Here is an 18,383-nt window from a genome sequence, read left to right as displayed (position 1 = left end):
TGAGGGTTCATGAGCTGTTCATGAAAAGATAATTAAAAATTGCTGTAAGTAGGGAGGGGAGGGGGAATGACCCCAGATTTGCAATGTGAACTGTCCTGCAATCCTTGTCATGGCTGAGTTTTCAAGACCACCATCGTATCCCAGTGGATTCAAGAGCATGTTAAATACAGTCCTCTTGGAAAGGTTAAAAGAAGGGGTATTATCTAAAGACCTACTAAACCAACTGACTTCAGACCTGCATGGACAGTGTTGCCCCTGGCTCTGATGAGGTATAACAATTTTCAAAACATGTTGGAGATGCCTGTGGATTTTAGAGCACTTTGAAATCCAGGTCTTAAATGAGAAGTTTTGCTCCCAGGGCATAACTTTGAACACGGAGTGCAGGAAGACAGTAAATGAGTCACAGCAAAGCCCTCTGGAAGCTATGAAGAGCAAAATTTTGATATATGAAGCTGAACAACAAAAGGGATACAGTTGTTCTCCTTCTGAAGAGTTTCTGAAGTATTGACCCCCTCCAGTACAGCTCATGGTATGCTCATGCTGCTCCATGCATAAAAGATAAAAAAATGATCCTTTGATCGCAGTAAGACTTGTGACATATTAATGCCGGGCTATTTTTTAATGGTGGGCTTAATTTTGGGTATCCATTTCTTAAACAACCTGACATTTGACATACAGACTGTGCCACAGACCTGGGTGGGATTCACCAGTTTCTCAACATGATGCAGCAAATATTTGAAATTTAGAGCTCGCAGAAAAATCATCTGTCTTACAGAATGCTGTTTTCACCATTAGCTCCAGAAGTACATAATCACATCATTAAACACGTTGCTTTCAAGACTCATGGTCAATGATTGTAAAATATACATTATTTTTTTCTACCGTATTGATTGATATAAGAGTGATATAATTTATATATGGTGGGAAAAAAAAAAAAAGAAACAGTGCATGACACTTTGTAGTGGCTACCTCCCATCAGTGGAAAGTCTCCAACTTTTTTCTTCTGAAGAGATTGTGAGCATCCTACTATCTAGCAAGTTAGACTGAAACAGTTGATAGTTTTTTCTTCTACAGCTTGCTTTTGCAATTGAAGGGCTTTGTGCACCTGGAGCTTCCACTGTTCCATGGCATACAGGAACATTCAACATCTCAGTGTAAAATCAAGTCTCAAAGAAGTAAAAAAACAAATAGTACTTTCCCGAATCAGTGAGGAGTTTGAGATCGCTAACTGACTTGTTTTTCAGTCTAAAAATGATTCCTGTGGCACCTTATAAATAACTTTTGTTTTGGTTTAGGAGAAATGCAAAGCCATAATTCACAAAGCAAACAGCAATAAACTCATTATTAAAAACCATATTTCACAGATGTGATAATTTCAATACTAAGAAATGCAGCATGTCTTTTGATCACTACCTATCCTGCCTTCAGGTGGACTGGGAAGGGGGCGGAGGGAGGAATTGATGAACAGTGATAGCGTTGTTGGATGAAATGTGTTTAAGGAACCTTGAGTATTTATGCTAAAGCTACATTTTTTTTTCATGTGGTATCCTGCAGTTCCATCCTGAATCTCAACCATTAATACATGATGTTACATCAAGAAACCCGAAAGGAAAATCCTGACTACCAAGAAATGCAATCCCAGATATTACCAGATCCAGTGAATAATAAACTCAGGATGAGTAACCAGCCTGAAGTGTGGTGCTGAGTTTCAGGGTAGGGAGCACACACAAACAGGCATAAACAGTTACAGAGCTACAGAGTCAGTTTTATATCAGATTTGTTTTCCTGATTGATCACAACATCAGAAACTAGACAGAGACAAGAGATGCCTATCCAGCGCTTCACATCAAAGGTTATGTCAAGTGTTTTAATGCAAGGCCAGTTATGTGTTCCAGTACTTGGCCAGTATGATAAATTGTCCTGGACAGACTGGATGCATTCAGCATTCAGAGGGCTATCAAAATGTTAGGAAGAGTCTGAGATGGGAAATGTACTTTGCTGATAGCATATTGTTTGTGTCAAAATGTTCAATGACACTGGATTATACATGCTTCATTTTAAACTGCAGGCGATGATCAGATTTGTGAAACGCAGCAAAGACCTGAACCTGAAAACTTGTAGCCTCTGAGAAAGGTAAAAGGAGAAACCCAAACACGCTCAAAGGATGACAAATTTAATGTTTGTCTTCAAATTTTGTGTTTCAGCTCTGATTTATTCTCTAAAGTGTGCAGCACAGTCTGGTGTTTACATGCACCTCCCAAGATCAGTGCTGTTAACTGCTTTGTTTCTCTCCCAGTGGGAGGGAATGAGCTCGCACACCAGTGTGATCCATAGGGCTCAAGCTTCCCTTGTGGCCTGTAGTCTGTCATGTCTATATCATAAAAAAATGAGAAGGGATTTCCAATCCATCTGTGATCGGTCTACTCGGTGGATGGAAGAAAAAGAGAAAGCATAATCTTCTTCCCAGTCCCCTTTGCCACAGTACTGCTGCCAAAACTGAAGCAGCCACACAGAGAGCTGAGGAAACTTTTAAAACTTAATTAGGGAAGAAAGCAAACAAAATAATACTATAGTGTGTTTATTTAGACCTGCAATGCTGCCAGAGAAACCACATAGCTTGCATTTGTAAGCTATGCTTTTCATATAAAACATATTTAATTAAAACAGGAGACAGGACAACAAGCTTTCTTCTAACTTCATTTAAGCACATGTTTATGTTGTGTTTTAAATTCCCCTTGGGTTAATGTGAAGCTGGGATAAAAGCTTAAATGTGATGTAGCCTAGCTAGTTTTATTCCCTGAGTTTAGACTTCAGGGCCTGACAGCATGTCATCTGGAACTCCCAGGATCCATGGACACTGGTTTTCAGAAGGGGCTTGCTTCTGCTCCCCTCCTGATGCTCCAAGGCTGGTGAATGGTTTTGCATTTGCACACATATGGTCTTTTCTGCAGCTTTTCAAAATACTCATTTATTTAGTTTGGCCACCTTCTCCCTTTTTCTGTTTCTCCCCTCTGTTACAATCATCAGCATAACAACTTATGTGCACTTTTTGTCTTCTTCTGGAAGCAATTTCAATGGATTTGCAGAAGCATCTTTGCATAGCTTCACGTTTTACAATGACTTACTAAGTAGACCAGCAAAACAAAGCTTTACCCATGAATGGTGCACACTTTATACTATAGTTGAAATAACAAAACATGATCTTTCAAACTGTTTTTATGTGAGTTAATAGGAGAAATTGCAGCTTTTATAGAATGTTAATGTGGTTGAACAGAACAGCATAGTGGCAGAGTAACCAAGTGGATTAGTAGGGATTTGTCAAAAAGATTGTTCATGAACGAGAAGACACACAACGATCATATTGACATTTTTCAATTTCTGTTTGAATTATTAGAAGTAGAAAGATTGTTTTGTAACATAGGCCATCTTTTGGATGTTTTCTTTGATTGTTGAAACCAGTAATAGCTTTAGGACAAAAAGTTTTTCAGCTCACAGTCTGATTTAGCACCACTGCCTATAAATGAAGGTGTAGGATTTTTCCCCTAAAAATATCTTGCCTGTCATTACATTGAGTTTTGATGTTCTTTAATCATTCTACCTAGCATTTTAATTTTGGATCAGTTCACAGAGTTGAACTTAGAATGTTTCAGCTGAATAGCAGATGTTTCTGAAAATGAGATTAGAGAAAACCCTCAGAGGTTCTTTGCAACTGTCTTTCTTTCACAATCACCTGAGAAGCACTGGTGCCTCTCTGCCTTGAAATATGGCAGTGGACTAAGGAGAGGAGAGTTGTGGAGCAGGAGGGTCCACGTATGAGCCTGGTGGGAAGCTGCCTACATTTGGCTTGCTGCAAAGCTCTGCTCACACATGTTCAAACAGAACTTGACAGAGTTTGGCAGCTAAATTCCCTAAAGATTTCCAATGCATGTGTTATCTTTCAAGTCTGCAGGAGGCAAGCAGAACTTCCTCAGGAATTGCTTCTTCTGAATGTCAAAAAAATGTGTTTTGGATGATACAGATCATATGCTTCAGATGAAAGAACAAGAAATCCTGCAATGAATGAGCAGCTCAAGCATAAGCTGAACCAAAGCAGAACTTCCTTTTAATGTCCAAAAGCTATCAACACACCAAGAATGCAACTGACTGAAGTTCAGGAGCAGCTGGCTGTCTCTCCCTTCCAAAAATCATCATGTATTTTATTTATTTATTTCATAAAAGATACTGTTATTTGGTTTCATACTACAAGATGCACACATGAGAACCCGAAGCCATTCAGATGAGTTACACCAAATAGCATTTATTATAGCATCTTTTTTTCCTCACTGAAATGGAGCTTTTGAATGAAAACCACCTGTCCTGCTCTGTGTACCCTGCTGCCCAGCCTGGGGCATACTAGGCACAGCCTGTGTGAAGAATGCCAATTTCATCTGGGCCAGGCACTGACAGCTGTCTTTGCAGCCAACAGCAAACATGGTTGGTACCTTCATCAGCTTATGTTTCCCCAAGCCTTGGGGAAAGAGCTGGTCCATTTTTTAACAGCATCCATGTATAACAGTTTGCATGTCCAGCTCCTTGGTGAGTTTTGAAGCAGACCGTCCCATGCTAGGACTCATTTTGCTCCTGTTGAATCAAGGACAGAGCTCTGCTTCACTTTGACACAGGCAGAAGCACCCTCCAATTACCCAGAGCTTTTCCTAAGTTGTTCGTGAAACTATTCATTTTGCAGTTGTTTCCCACAAAGAAGGGATAATTCCGTGTCTTTTCAGTTTATGAGGCACACTGGAAGATGCCGCAGAATATTTAGCAGCAATTTGTGCTGTCATAACAGATCTCTGGCTTGGCTTCTGAATCAGAATAGTCTGCCTGGTCTGGAATAGTATGCAAAAAGGAACTGTCTTGAATCTATTTAATATTTAGAGAGTTTATTGAAAATTTCATAGTTCTGAAGTAAGAGATGCATTTTGTTATCTGCAAAATGCAAAAACAGGAAAAGACACAGGAATATATGGTTTTGTTTTTTATTTTTCTTTAATAGCAGAAAATTAGACTATACTTTAAGATTTATCTGCAGTTTAAGGAAGAAGATTAGAGATTATCCTGTTTTTTTCCAGATGACAATAAAATTTAGCTTTGTCACGACTATCAGCAGTTCTGGAAAGGGATGTCATTGCATTCTATATTTAATAATTTATTTTGATTCACAAAAAGAACTCCACTCAGGATGCTCTTGATAATTTTTAAAATTACAGCAATTATAACAGCTTAATAAATACTTCAGCTTCATCTTCTTTAGTCAACACATTACTGATAAAAGAAAAAAATAAACATGAAAATGTTCCTCCAGTCTTCCTACATTTGGAGTTAGGACTGTAGCAAAGAACATGGCCACTCTGGCAGATTCACAAGGTCAAAATCTGTTTTGCTCCTAGCTCAGAAAGATGGCTAAGCAACTAGAGCACTTTGCCTCTATGCTTTACCACAGATCTCTTGTGTATCCTTGGGGAAAGGCTGAGATGCTAGTCACAGAGTCCTAGCCACATAAATAAAAATTTAGTATATTGGCTAAGCCACTGCCTGCCTTTGTGCTGTCCTATGGCAAAGCTTATGCTGCCTCCCCAGGTCCAAAGGCACTACGGAATATGGCACAGAGATACTCTGGTCTCTTTGTAAGATCAACTCTGATTGTAGCATAACTAACACTGAGCCAGTGCTCAAAAGCCCAGCTGCATACAGAAAAATCCTTTATGTGGTATCTAAATCACATATACCCCGCCATATCCTTCTACTGACAGCTGAAAAAAAGAAGGTATTAACTGCCTCTACTTGCCCAAAAGGGGTGGGATGAATCCCTCTCCAGAGGTTCCTCCTTCTTTAGTGCAAGCTAAGAAGTGCTGCCAGGCCATGGAACACTGGGGTCGGCAGAACAGATGCCCCAGTGCCCTGCACAGGAGCAGAGCTGCCTGGAAGCACAGGCAGGTGTCTGCAAGAGGCAAGTGGAGGAGCTGCTCTCACACACATTAGCTAAAATTGTGTCTGGACTCCAGCTGTGGCATAGCTATTTTGAGTCCTGATGACTGAGAGGTCATTGTAAGGAAATAATACCTCTAATATCATATCTTAACAAGTTCTGCTGTGCCCATACACAAGGGATATGCCATTCAACTACCTCTGCAGCCTCTACACATTCCCTGACAGTGCAGAGCCCTTCGAGGACTTTGGGATATAAAAACAATTAATGAGCAAAGGCTGACAATTTACTCTGTTACCAAGCTGCTTGCTGATCTTAGAGCTCTATCTTCTGCTCCGTGAGGAGTTTACTTTGCTCCTCTGTCAGTGCCTAGTGAAGGCTGAAGCAACCCAGTAATGCACAGATACTGCAAGAATCCTTCTCTTCTGCTGGGCAAGAGCCACCTGCCCCTGAGGATGGGCAAAATGGGTTTTGGTCTCTGTGGACAGAAAGACAAGGTGGAAAAATTGTTAAAGATCACAGAGCTGGCTGATGCATTGTGGTCAGTATTTGATCCACAGAGCAATCATTCAGTAGAGGGCTTAAGCAGGCCACTAAAGGAAAAGGACTCCTACAAACCATGCAGGGTGGATGCAGCAAGGAGAGAGCTATCAATGTGCAACATAAGTATGGTGGTCATTATATAAAAATAAATTTAAATAAATTCTGCTAGTGAATGCAAAAACTGATAAAGCAAATGAGGTTTTTAACCTCAGTCTTTAAAAAAACTGAACATACTGAAGGGCACAGGGGTAGACAAAATGCATTAAGTCTAGAAATCTTTCCTTCAAGAAATGTCTGTAGAAAACAGTTTGAAAATAACAGCAAGACCAAACAACTTGAGGCTCAGGCCTCTCCTGGCAGGGTCCATCTGTTGGGAGCATCACAGGCACAAAGAGAACTGGAAACTGAGACTGAGAAAAAAGTGAAACTACAATAGTTTTAACGTTTGTGCTACTGGGAACGTCAGTTTTCCATCACCGAAGTACTCAGGAGAATAAATAAACATCAAGAAAGGGTAGTGAGTAAAATAGTCTGTAGTTTGCTCTTTCCTCTGTTGCTCTCAAATAACAACTTGGGCTTTTGGTGCATTTTTAGGGCATTTCTGAGTATTCTGACAAAGCTTAATGCTCCCTGGGCCTATGGAAATGTTTCCTTTTCGTTTTGAAACATCAGTGATTTGATTGGCTGGAGGGAGCCTAACAGGCATCCGTGATGAGGCAGAGCTTCCGTCACTGCTGCCACCGCCTGATCTTCAGACTCTGCTTTTACTGAAATAGCCGTAACTGTTGACATTTGAAGATTTTTCCATGTGGGTGGGTTGGATGTGATGTTAAGCAGATGAAAAAAATTCATGGAAAACTGGGGAGCTGGAGCTCAGGCTGTAGGTGTAAGGAAGGTACCTGGAAGGTAATGAAGGTACTTAGAAGGTAACAAAGCAGAGCTTGGTGGTAACACTGAGATGGCACAAAGTCCTGGGCAGCTACATGGAGGCAGTGAGATTTCTTACTACGTCTCCTCTCATCGGTCACCCATGCTTAAAAGTACAGGTAAATTAAATCTAAGTTTGGTTTTAGCGGACTAATTAATTTGTACCAAATTCTGCCCAGGTACAAAGTGCGGTTTGTTCCTTTGGTGGTGAAAACAGAGCTAAAAATTAACTGGGTTTTAATTTTTTATCGTGACCCCTGCCATCTGCACACATCTTTTTGAAACAATGCAAATTGCTTGTTCACCCTCTACCTATTTTAAAAGTGGTATTTGCAACTGAATTTCTGGGTAACCTTTTAAAGACTGCACAGACGAACATGGTGCAGATGAATTTTCAGCAGACTCTAAGTTTGTTCTACTTTTTTTTTTTTTAATTGGAAGCCTTGTTCATCAGTACTCCATTAACAGAACAGAGAACATTCTTGTTCTGATTATTTTTAAATTTATCTGGTTTCACTTTTAAGGTTAATTCATTAACATTCAGTGGACCATCTTCTCACTGCATTAATGAAAGAATCTGATTTTTAAAATGCAGGTGTACACATACACAAGTGCATATTCCATTCCGGGTGGCGTTCAAGGCCAAGTTCGACGGAGTCTTGGTTTAATGCAAGGTGTCCCTGCCCATGGCAGGTGGGGCTGGAACTAGATGATCTTAAGGTCCTTTCCAACCCTAACTATTCTGTGATTCTATGGACACAGACATACAGCCAGACAGAAAATTCAAACAGATGAGTTTGTCATTGTTTGTCTCTTAATTTTGCATTTCTGCAATGTACTGTAATTTGGAATTGAAATACATGGGATTGAAAGGCTGGACCAGATGATCCTTGAGGTCCCTTCCAACCTGGTGTTCTATGGTTCATTGATATAAAGCAGAGCTTTAGTTCCAAGACGCGCTTGCACTCCGCAGTCACTGAAGCTGGCAAGCGGGACATCTCTCCCTCCGCTACAAGACTCCATACCCAGCCCAACCCAGCCTGGCCTGGCCTGGCCTTTACCGGGCCCAGCTCGGGCCCTGCCTTGCTTCGAGCTCGGCCCCCTCGCCCCGCCCCCGGTACGGCCGCCTCAGGGCTCTGCCGGGCCCTGCTCAGCCGTCGCCATGCCGGGCGGTGCGCGGCGTCTGTACCGGCGGATCCTGCTACTGCACCGGGCGCTGCCGGCGGCCCTGCGGGCGCTGGGTGACCGCTACGTGAAGGAGGAGTTCAGGAAGCACAAGGCGGCGGGACCTGCCGAGGCCCAGCGCTTCTTGCGGGAGTGGGAGGCAAGTGCCCGGCGCCCGCGGGGCTCGCTCTGACCGGGTTCGCCTCCCGAGCCGTGGGTACGCGGCGTGACTCCGAGCCCGGCCCTCGCTGCCGGCGGGTGTCGCGCAGCCGCCGCTTGTTTTCCCCCGAGCCCGGCCAGGAGCGCCGGGGCGGCCCGCGCAAGGCCCAGGTGCTTTCCCCGGTTAGCGGGACTCGTAAGCCGGCCTTTAGCCGGACCTGCTGTTACCTGTGGAAGCAGCGGTAGCAGCTCCCGGACTTCTCTTTGTTTAAGGACACGTGTCATAGAAAGGGAGATAGGAAATGCCTGCTCGTTTCTTCCCTGCTTGTGGCCACTGAAGTGTGAACAGCTGGTTGGAGTGCTTGGGCTGGCTTCCTCTAGCACGCTCCTCTGAAGGGTGAATGTGTTAAGAGTTACAAAATTTCCCATAATTCTGCATCTCTGGGCAGGCTGTCTTTTATGGTTCATATATCCTTGGTACTATCTATGTGTGATTATATACTTGTGTATACAGTTATACACAAGTATATATGGCAGAATGGCAAGTTACATAATTAGCTATATATGCATATATAAAAATAGATGCACATTTATCTGTATAATTTATAATAATATGTTATATAAATGTATATATTTATAGCTACATGCATAGCTAATTGCATAATTATAGCTAGCTAAATACATAGGTGTAAATAGCTTCCCCATGAGCTGAGAGGGCTGGGCTTGTTCAGCCTGGGCAAGAGAAGGCTGCAGGGAGACCTTATAATGGCCTTCCAGTACCTAAAGAGGCCTAAAGTAAATCTGGAGAGGGACTTTTTACAAGAGCATGTAATGACAGGACAAGGGGGAATGGCTTTAAACTGAAAGAAGAGAGAGTTAGGTCAGACATTAGGAAGAAATTATTCACTGTGATGAGAGACACTGGCACAGGTTGCCCGAGGAAGTTGTGGCTGCCCCATCCTTGGCAGTGTTTAAGGCCAGGTTGAATGAGGCTTTGAGCAACCTGGTCTAGTGGAAGGTGTCCGTGCCCATGGCAGGGGGTTGGAACTGGGTGAGCTTTGAGGCCACTTCCAACTCAGACCATCCTGTGAACTTGAATTTCATTTTTGAGTGACATTTTTTTGGAGTGTTTCCTAAGGTAACAAGTCTCATGTGAATATTGCTTCTCTGCTTACCCCCTGCCGCCTTATCCCCTTGAATTCAGTGCTCAGTTTCACCAAGACAGAAAAGGAGATTATGTAGAAATGATGAAGATGTAAGGAGTTTCACAAATAGCAGAAGAAGGAGACTACAGAGGTGCTTTCCCTGCATGCCTGATTCCATCAGATGCCACCATGTTAATAGACCCCCCAAAATCCACAGGCAAATGTTAGCGATGCTTCACAGAGGAAGAAGTCAAATTTGAACATGAAAGCAACTGCAAAAGACTGACCTACAGGCAAGCTTTCCATGGATTTTTGTGTTTGTTGAACTGCTGTTTTGGTAGTTTTCTGTGGAAGAAAATTGTATGCTGTTCAGTCTTGGAGGCTGGTTGGCACAGGTAGCGTGCAGTGCCTCCCGCTTTGCCAGCAGAAGGGTGGTGTGTGGAAATCTGACACATGCCTTCTGCCTGCTGTAGCTGGAATCTTAGGGGTAAAGCAGCTCTCTACTGCTGGGGCATCAGGGGGCAGCAAGGAGAACACTGCCTGGTATTAGGTGTACTTTAATTGCCTCTTGTCAATTAACAGATTCCCTAGATCGGGAAATTCTGTATCTGTCTCTCAGATGTACCTAATGGTATTGTAATTCTCAATTGCCGTTTACTTGATATTGCCAAAATGTTTCCACATCACTGCTTCCAGTTTTAACATGATGTAAAAAGGCAAGTTGCAGGTTACTATTTTCAGTGCTAAAATCTCTGTTAAAATAATCTTAGAAAAGGAAGAAAATGTTTATATTGAAATATCTTTAGTCATTCCTGTGGAGTAAACAAGTAGTGAAAATGTTTCTCAGTTTTAAAATGTTGTAGATTACATGGAAAAACTGGAAAAGATTAGACTTCAAGGAACAGAAGTCATATTTTGAAACCCGATGTTTAGTGCTGCTAGCTATGAAGGAAACTAATAACTCTTTTGAGCGTGTGCATATAAAGAACTTTGCAAATATGTCTGTCTTCTAACAAGATGCTGGGAGATGCTGGGTATTAGCATGTAGTTGATGTGGCTCTTCTCATCTTTAATTTTTGTTTTATTCTGGGATTTTTTTCCCTCCCCCGAATAATCAGGGTGGAATTTAAATTGGACTTCCACATTTTTGGCTTGTAGGACTCACACTGCATCTTACACTGTGCTGTGGTTTCCAGCCTCTTGAAAACTTGGACTAGATGACTGAGGAAGGTGGACTGTAGGCAACTTTGATTAGGTGTTCCAGGCTTGTAGGATTTGCATGTACAAAGACTGGACGCTAAACATAATGTAAACAATCCAATGTTCTAGTCTGTTTATTATTAGTGCAAAGCAAATATATATATATATCAATGAAAAGCAGGTTACATACATACCAGTCCCTGGTTGCATGGGATACCGCTGAGCAGAAGGAGGTGGAGCATGTTGCCCAGTCAGAGGGGTGGTTGGCAGTGCATTGTCAGGGCATCCCCCGTATCAAGATGCGCATATGGCCTTCTCACCCATCTGTCACTGCACAGGTCCTTATATCCCCCCTCGGGTTGGAGTGGAAAATTACCAGTTGCAACATCAGCGCACACGTGGCCAGCATGTGAACAGAGGTTTACTGGTGTAAGACTCCCTTTTGCTAACAGCGGTGTTAACTCCCGTATTTTCAAGGCTATGTTACCACAACCTGTGCCAAACTACTTTTCTATTTTTGTGTGTTTCACCACAGACCATTATCTGTTGTCACTGACACATTAGGTAACAGAGAAGGACGCTCTAGTTGGAGTCCTCTTTGCACCCTTCCTGGGCAGCAGGATACTTTTTAAATCAGATACAGGCTGGAGGCTCTAGAATGTTTCTTGCAGAACACATCAGTGTGCCCACAAAGCACCCAGTTGTTAGGCTACTTCACATACATGAATAGTAACTGTACTTCTTGCCTCTGTATCTATTTTGATTAAAAAGAAACAAACACAAAAGCAAACATTAAAAAAAAGCCAAACCAACCAAGCAAATCTAACAAATCACTTCAGCATTAATACAAAATGGTGTTTATATTGATTTTCCTTAGGGGGAGGGGTTAAATGCAAAGTTACAGCTCTGTTAGCAGTATTTTGGTACATTGCATGTCAAGCACTTTTCTTCCCTATTTGCTTGTTCATTAAGTTCCGCATATACCTTTCTGTATGTACTTCAATGTTGGCCATACTCAGCTTCCATCTGGAAGTTATTTTCTCATGTCTTCTATTGCATGCAGGTTGTCTAGTACAGAGTGGCATGATGTCTCATGTTACAGAAAAATAGTATTCAGGAATATATATTAAAATATTATATCTTACTGTATATTCACCAGAGGGTAAAGACTAGGGATATAATGATTGAATCAGTGTTTCTTGACTTTTTATAAGGACTTCACTATGAAGTATAATCTTAATAAGCCATCCCATATGCTTTTTGAATGAAAATTTCCAAGGATAACTTAATTTGACATGAAACTACTTACTTTTGTTAAAACTCTTCAGGCTTTTATTGGATAGTCAGACCTTTGTGTGCTTGAATATACTACTTCATAGTCTGTGGTATGCTTTTTTTGTCCTCCAATTTGACTCATATTTGCTAATTTTTTGGTTAATAGGCCTGGCATTTTTATTGCATTATGATTGTGTGATTATGATTCCCTCCTCCCCACCTTGGTATTTAAATAATTCAAGGCAACTGCATTTATTGTTTAGCAGAGAAAACAAGCTGAGCAAACTCCCTTTATTTCTTGTGATACATGATGAAAAACCTGTAGGATTTTGCTGTTAAAAGCTTTAAAATGAACTGTTAAAGAAATCTTAATCTTGTAGGGCATTCAAGCAACTGTAGCTTCTTATGTTGGTGCAGTTCCTTAATAGGAGATTCTGTTCTGTGGCTTTTGGGAAGAACCCAAATCTCAGTGCAGGGCCTGAATACTCAGCCTGTCTCTCAGACAGAGGTGCAGGCATTTGGAATATTCTTACAGTCCTTCTGATGGATGGAGTATTAAAGGGAAATTTCTAAGACTAACTTTAAAAATAAACGGGCAGAAAAGAGGTAAAAAGGCTCCTAAATGATATTGTCTTAATATGTGAATGATTTGTATTGTTTTCACGTAGAGGAGTTGAGAAGGGATCACCTTGTTTGCCGTGCAGTGGAATTGAGTGGTTTAGTGTTAGAACCCAGCTGTACAGATGGGCGATGTCATTTTATGAGAAACCTAAACTGACCTGTTTGTGTTGACAAAATGAGGGAACTATTCTTTGAATATTCTTGGAAGACTTCTTAAGTGAATAAGACTGATAGAAATAATTTCCATGTACATGTACATTTATATAAAAGTAGAACAATGTAAACTCAGGTGTTTTTCCTATAATTAGTGTTGGATTGATGGTTTGTGTCTTGATATCCTCTGGGAAGTGTTAAAGAGTAGTACAAGGAAAGCAAGCTTTGTTGTTCAGGAATTATGGTTGATCAAATTCAAATTAAGTATATAAACTATTAATATATGTTCCTTTCTATTTTGTAAATATTTAATATTTTAATTAAAATAATCGGTACTCATTTACAGGAGGTGGCTGATACAGTTAGATTGATAGTGATTATTGGAATGCTGTTGAATTACTGTTGACAGATATGATGAAGTAATTCAAGTCTTCTAAATCTTATGGTAGTTTATGAGAATACTTACTTAAGAATAGGTAATACTAAGATAATATTGATTACTTTATTCCAAGTTACAAATGATACAATGTAGAATATTCAGCTATGTAATTTCAGTAGTAATTTGTTTTATATAAGTTAATTCTCCTTTTAATTTTGAAAATTAATATTTCATACTTAGCTTGTTTAAAAAGTCTGACCCTGTAGATGGGAAGGTCTGGACTATTTTGAGATTAACAGAATCATTCTGCAGAATTACATGAAATTTTCTCACACCTAATATATTGAATAAATTGCCTTTGAAATGCTTTGGCCGCTCTGACCCTGAAAACCTTTTTATAAGCTTTCAAATGAACTGAGACTGATTTGGGAGCTGGCATCTGCTGTTGTGTACTCAGAAAAAAGGTGACTTTTTTCATTCCTGGTAACAAATCTGGTTATTATATTGGTAATTAAGGTGGAATTATATCTATCTGAGAACCTGATCATGTAGCCTTTCAAGAATGGCTGATTTTTTTATTTGGTATGTTATTTGATAAGATGCAAATAATTGTCACTCATCAAATCTGTTTTCCATTGCCCATGTTGCTTGTAGTATATAGTTTGCTAGAGTGATTGTGGGATGGTCTCATTATTTCCCAGGATAGTTGTTCTGATACATCGTTTTCTGCTTGTGAGTGGATACTCTTAACAGATTTTTTTTTTTCTTTGGGCTATTAAGGTCTTCCCGTTATTGATTTATTTTAAAGCTACTGGCACTGATAAATACATCAAGATGTTGAAAAGAGAATTTGAAGAGCAAATAGCCAAAGAAAGTTGGATGGGTAGAAGAAGCAGCTGTGGCCAGTGCTGGAGTCAGATTGGGATAGGGATGGGACGTGTGGGTTGCCCTTTGTAGTGTCTTTCAGCAAACGTATAGGTTGCGTAAGTCTAAACCTGCTGCTGATTTTCTGTATTCTGCTCTCAGTTTCAGTGAAGTGCATTATATAAGTGATCTTTTCTTTGCCTGACAAAGAAATACATTTTTTGGAAGTGAAATATGACTTTAAGGTTTTTGCCATTTTATGACTTTAATAAAAGTTGTGAAATAGGATTTAAGAGTACTATGTCACTGGAACATTACCGGATACACTGGAATTTGCTTTTAGTGATTTTTATGGCTATCTGGATGAAAACCCTCTTATTAAGAGTAAATTCCTGCTGAGATTTACGTATTTAACCCCCACTTAGGGTGTTCACTGGGTATTAATTTGTAAGAACTAAATTGGAGACAATTTCCTCTATTTTCTTTGATACTTCTCAAAAGGCAGGAAAGAGTTTCTCACTTCTCTGAGAAATGTGGAGTTGTGGCTGAGAAATTGGAGAACATGTGAGATTTGGGTATGACCAGCCACAGGAAATCAGCCTGCTGCTCTGACCTGGTGTTCATGGTGGCCTTCTTTGCTGTCAGGTTTGAAGTCTACCTGTGTAAGATTGCAGCTTGGTGTACCTATGATTCAGTGAGTTTCCTGAACCAGCATTCATGTGCAAGTGTCCCTTTGACCAAAAAAATAAAGGCAAAGGTTGACCATATGGATCCCTATAGCAAAGTTTCATGGTAAAAACATGACTGGAAGTGATGGAATAACATTTCGTATTATGGTATCACTTCCATCCTTTCAGTGCTCCTTCAAATTTGGATTTAGAGAAGGAGATGGTGTCTGTGCCTCTTCTGTGGATAATAAAGGCAGCCTGTGAGCCTTCTCATACGTAAAGGCTTGGGGCAACCTGGTGGATTCCCACTAACTTGTGTGTCGGGCATGCCCATTGCAGGGAGGGACATTTGGTGCTTCTCATCTGGAAAGCATTGTTCTTGGAGATTCATCTGCCCACTGCTAAGGCCAGTAATTTCTTGGTGTACCTACTGGTGTGAGATAGCATCTGATTAACTTTTCTTGTTTAACTTTGTTATCTGTAAATAGACTGCATTGTTTTGTTTTTTTTTTTCTTCAGCTTTAGAAAATGGTGTGGTCTGGGATTGATGGAAAGTGAGATTTAAAGGCAAATGTAGGATTTTTCATTAGACCTTTACTGTATTTTCCAAATTCCAAACTTCGTAAGTTGCGGCATTAGTACTCTTAATGCTTCTGTCATGTTACTATGACAATTATCTCTTTATTACCATAACTACCATTGCATGTAGCTAGTCAGATGGCTGTCCTGATAACTGTGCCTCTCTGCCAGTTGGAGTTTTTATTTACAACTGTTTTGACACAGCAGGAAATAATATCTGAGTCATTGGGGTCACATCAGACAGTAATGTCAGTCACTTGTGTATGCCAGTCACCTCAAGTCACAATACACTGTGTGGTAAATTCCATTGAGGTGGTGGAACTTTGTATGAATACATCGTTTGCGAATAGATTTATATATATACATATATAAAAATATATATTTTTTTTTGATTCTTACATGCATTTGTAAAGTATATAAGATGCTTTTGATATTTAATGTATGGCATCAGTTAAACCCCAGCTGAAATTTGTTGGCAGAATACAGTAATTTTTCTTAGTTGTAACCTAGATGGAGAAGTTTATATTGCTGTGGAAGTGGGATAGATCTCTGATGCGTAAGAGTTTATTCCTTGCATTGAGTACTACTGGCTTAGGAAATGAGCAGAGCAGATTTATATTGGTGCTCTGAGATTTGAAGACACTGTAGAAGTTATGTGTATGCCTGCTCATGGATACTTTCCTAATGGATGCAGGTTTGTGACAGCCAGTGTGTGTTTCAATCTTTAAATAAAAAAATGGGAATGGTCAGACATGGTAGAAGCAGAACCAGCAATGGAGCATTTACAGTTATCAGTTTAAAAGGTAATTCAGGTTTCCATCTAGTGGTGGTATAAAATTCTGTCCAAGCAATACGAGAGACAGCATATGCGTAACCGTTCTAGGTAATTTACCACAGTACTTGTGTATGTGTTTGATACTTAGGAAATCAAAAGCCTTTCATATGTATAAATTATATACCTAATAGCACATAATTCTTAGGGCCACCAGATTCTTTTAAGTTAGAGCTGTAATGATCAGGAATCCATTGTTTTGGCAGCGTGCATTCAGATCCCTGAGTACTCTGACTTCAACAGTATTTTACCTGCTGCAAATTAGCCTGATTCTGCTCTTTCTGTGTTCCTGTACAGGCATTTCAGAAAGTTTAACTTGGCACAGATACAGAAAGAAAACTGGTATCTCAAAAAATTGTCTTTTAAGTTGTATGCATGCAAATACGAATCTTGTTAGATTTCTTGTTTCATCTTAGACTTAAAAAAACCCCACAAAACAAAGAGGAAATGGGTATTCTGGTGGCTTTGCCCCCATCCTGATGTTCTGTCAGGAGCTTTTTTATTATTTAAAGTATTTTACAGTACTGTCTTTTTTACTATTTAAATCATTTTACAGTGCTGTCTTTTTTATTATTTAAATTATTTTACAGTAGAGTTTAGAGAATCATACCAGGTTATGTATTCAGATGAATATAATATTGAGGTAACTAATCCACAAATCTTTGAACTTTGTTGTATTTTAAGACAATGTAGCAGGTCAAACTGACAAACTGACTGTGAATTGGAATTGCAAATTTATAAGGATTTCTGCTTGTTTCTATTTTATTGACACATTTCTCCTAGCATTTGTTTGGTACTTGTGTGAATATTGTCAGCTTGTAGTGTTTTGTAAGCATGGTAGTTTTCCTATGTTTTTAGTGCATTTCCACTATAAACACTGCCAACTTTCCACAAGTGCTGTCAAGTATCATATATTGTAATTACTGCAATAATATTATGAGTGTTGTAATTGCGCACACTGTATAGATGTGCTTTTCTGTCCTGTGTAGACACAAAATTGATATTTTCTGTGAGTTAAAATGGAATCTGGAGCACATCTGAATAATTGTTTCAGAATTAATTTCTTTTTTTTTTGTTCTTGCAGCATAATGTGAAGTGTCTGCACAAGTAACATGCGAACTGGAAGATTTTTGAAGCCTTGAATCTGTGTATCATATCTGAATATGGAGCTCTACTTAGGACACATTGATATGTTTGGATGCATTAATGGATGAAGGCTTTTTTATAATGTTAATATAATACTAAAGTCAGTTAATATGTTTTTTTGCAAGAAGCTGAACCTGAGATTTTGACTTCATAATCTTGTGTTTAGTAGCATCTTTATCAATCTTCATGTTGTTCTAGCTGCCTTTTGTGATGCCAAGAGCTTTGGCTGTTTTAACACTGAAGCTGACTGTATCTACAGCCATACATCTTCTAATTGATACCCTGCTGTTTATGTGGCTCACTCCTGGGAATACACTGAGCGGAAAATTTCTGATGAAATATTTTTGTTTCTGTGTCTCAGAGCTGCTAATTTCAAACTGCATTTTTTGAAACATACCATTTGGAAAACATATTTAATCATAGTGCCCAATAAATTGTTTGAATTTGCAGGTTTTTAAAGGTCATATCCAGAACTAAATGGGAAAAAAAAACAAAAAATGAAAAAATAAACCCAAACCTGATGAAATCTGTCTGCGGGTCCTGAAGGAGCTGGCAAATGAAGTTGCTAAGCCACTGTCCATCATATTTGAAAAATCATGGCAGTCAGGTGAAGTTCCTGACAACTGGGAAAAGGGAAATATAACCCCCATTTTCAGGAAGGGGAAAATGGATGACACGGGGAACTACAGACCCATCAGTCTCACCTCTGTGCCTGGCAAAATCTTGGAGCAGATTGTCCTGGATTTCATGCTAAGGCACA

The sequence above is a fragment of the Pezoporus occidentalis genome, unplaced genomic scaffold, assembly GCF_034315485.1.
Source record: "Pezoporus occidentalis ecotype Australia unplaced genomic scaffold, CSIRO_AGI_Poc_V1 ctg9, whole genome shotgun sequence".
Classification (NCBI taxonomy): Eukaryota; Metazoa; Chordata; class Aves; order Psittaciformes; family Psittacidae; genus Pezoporus; species Pezoporus occidentalis.
This window is presented reverse-complemented; position numbering follows the sequence as displayed.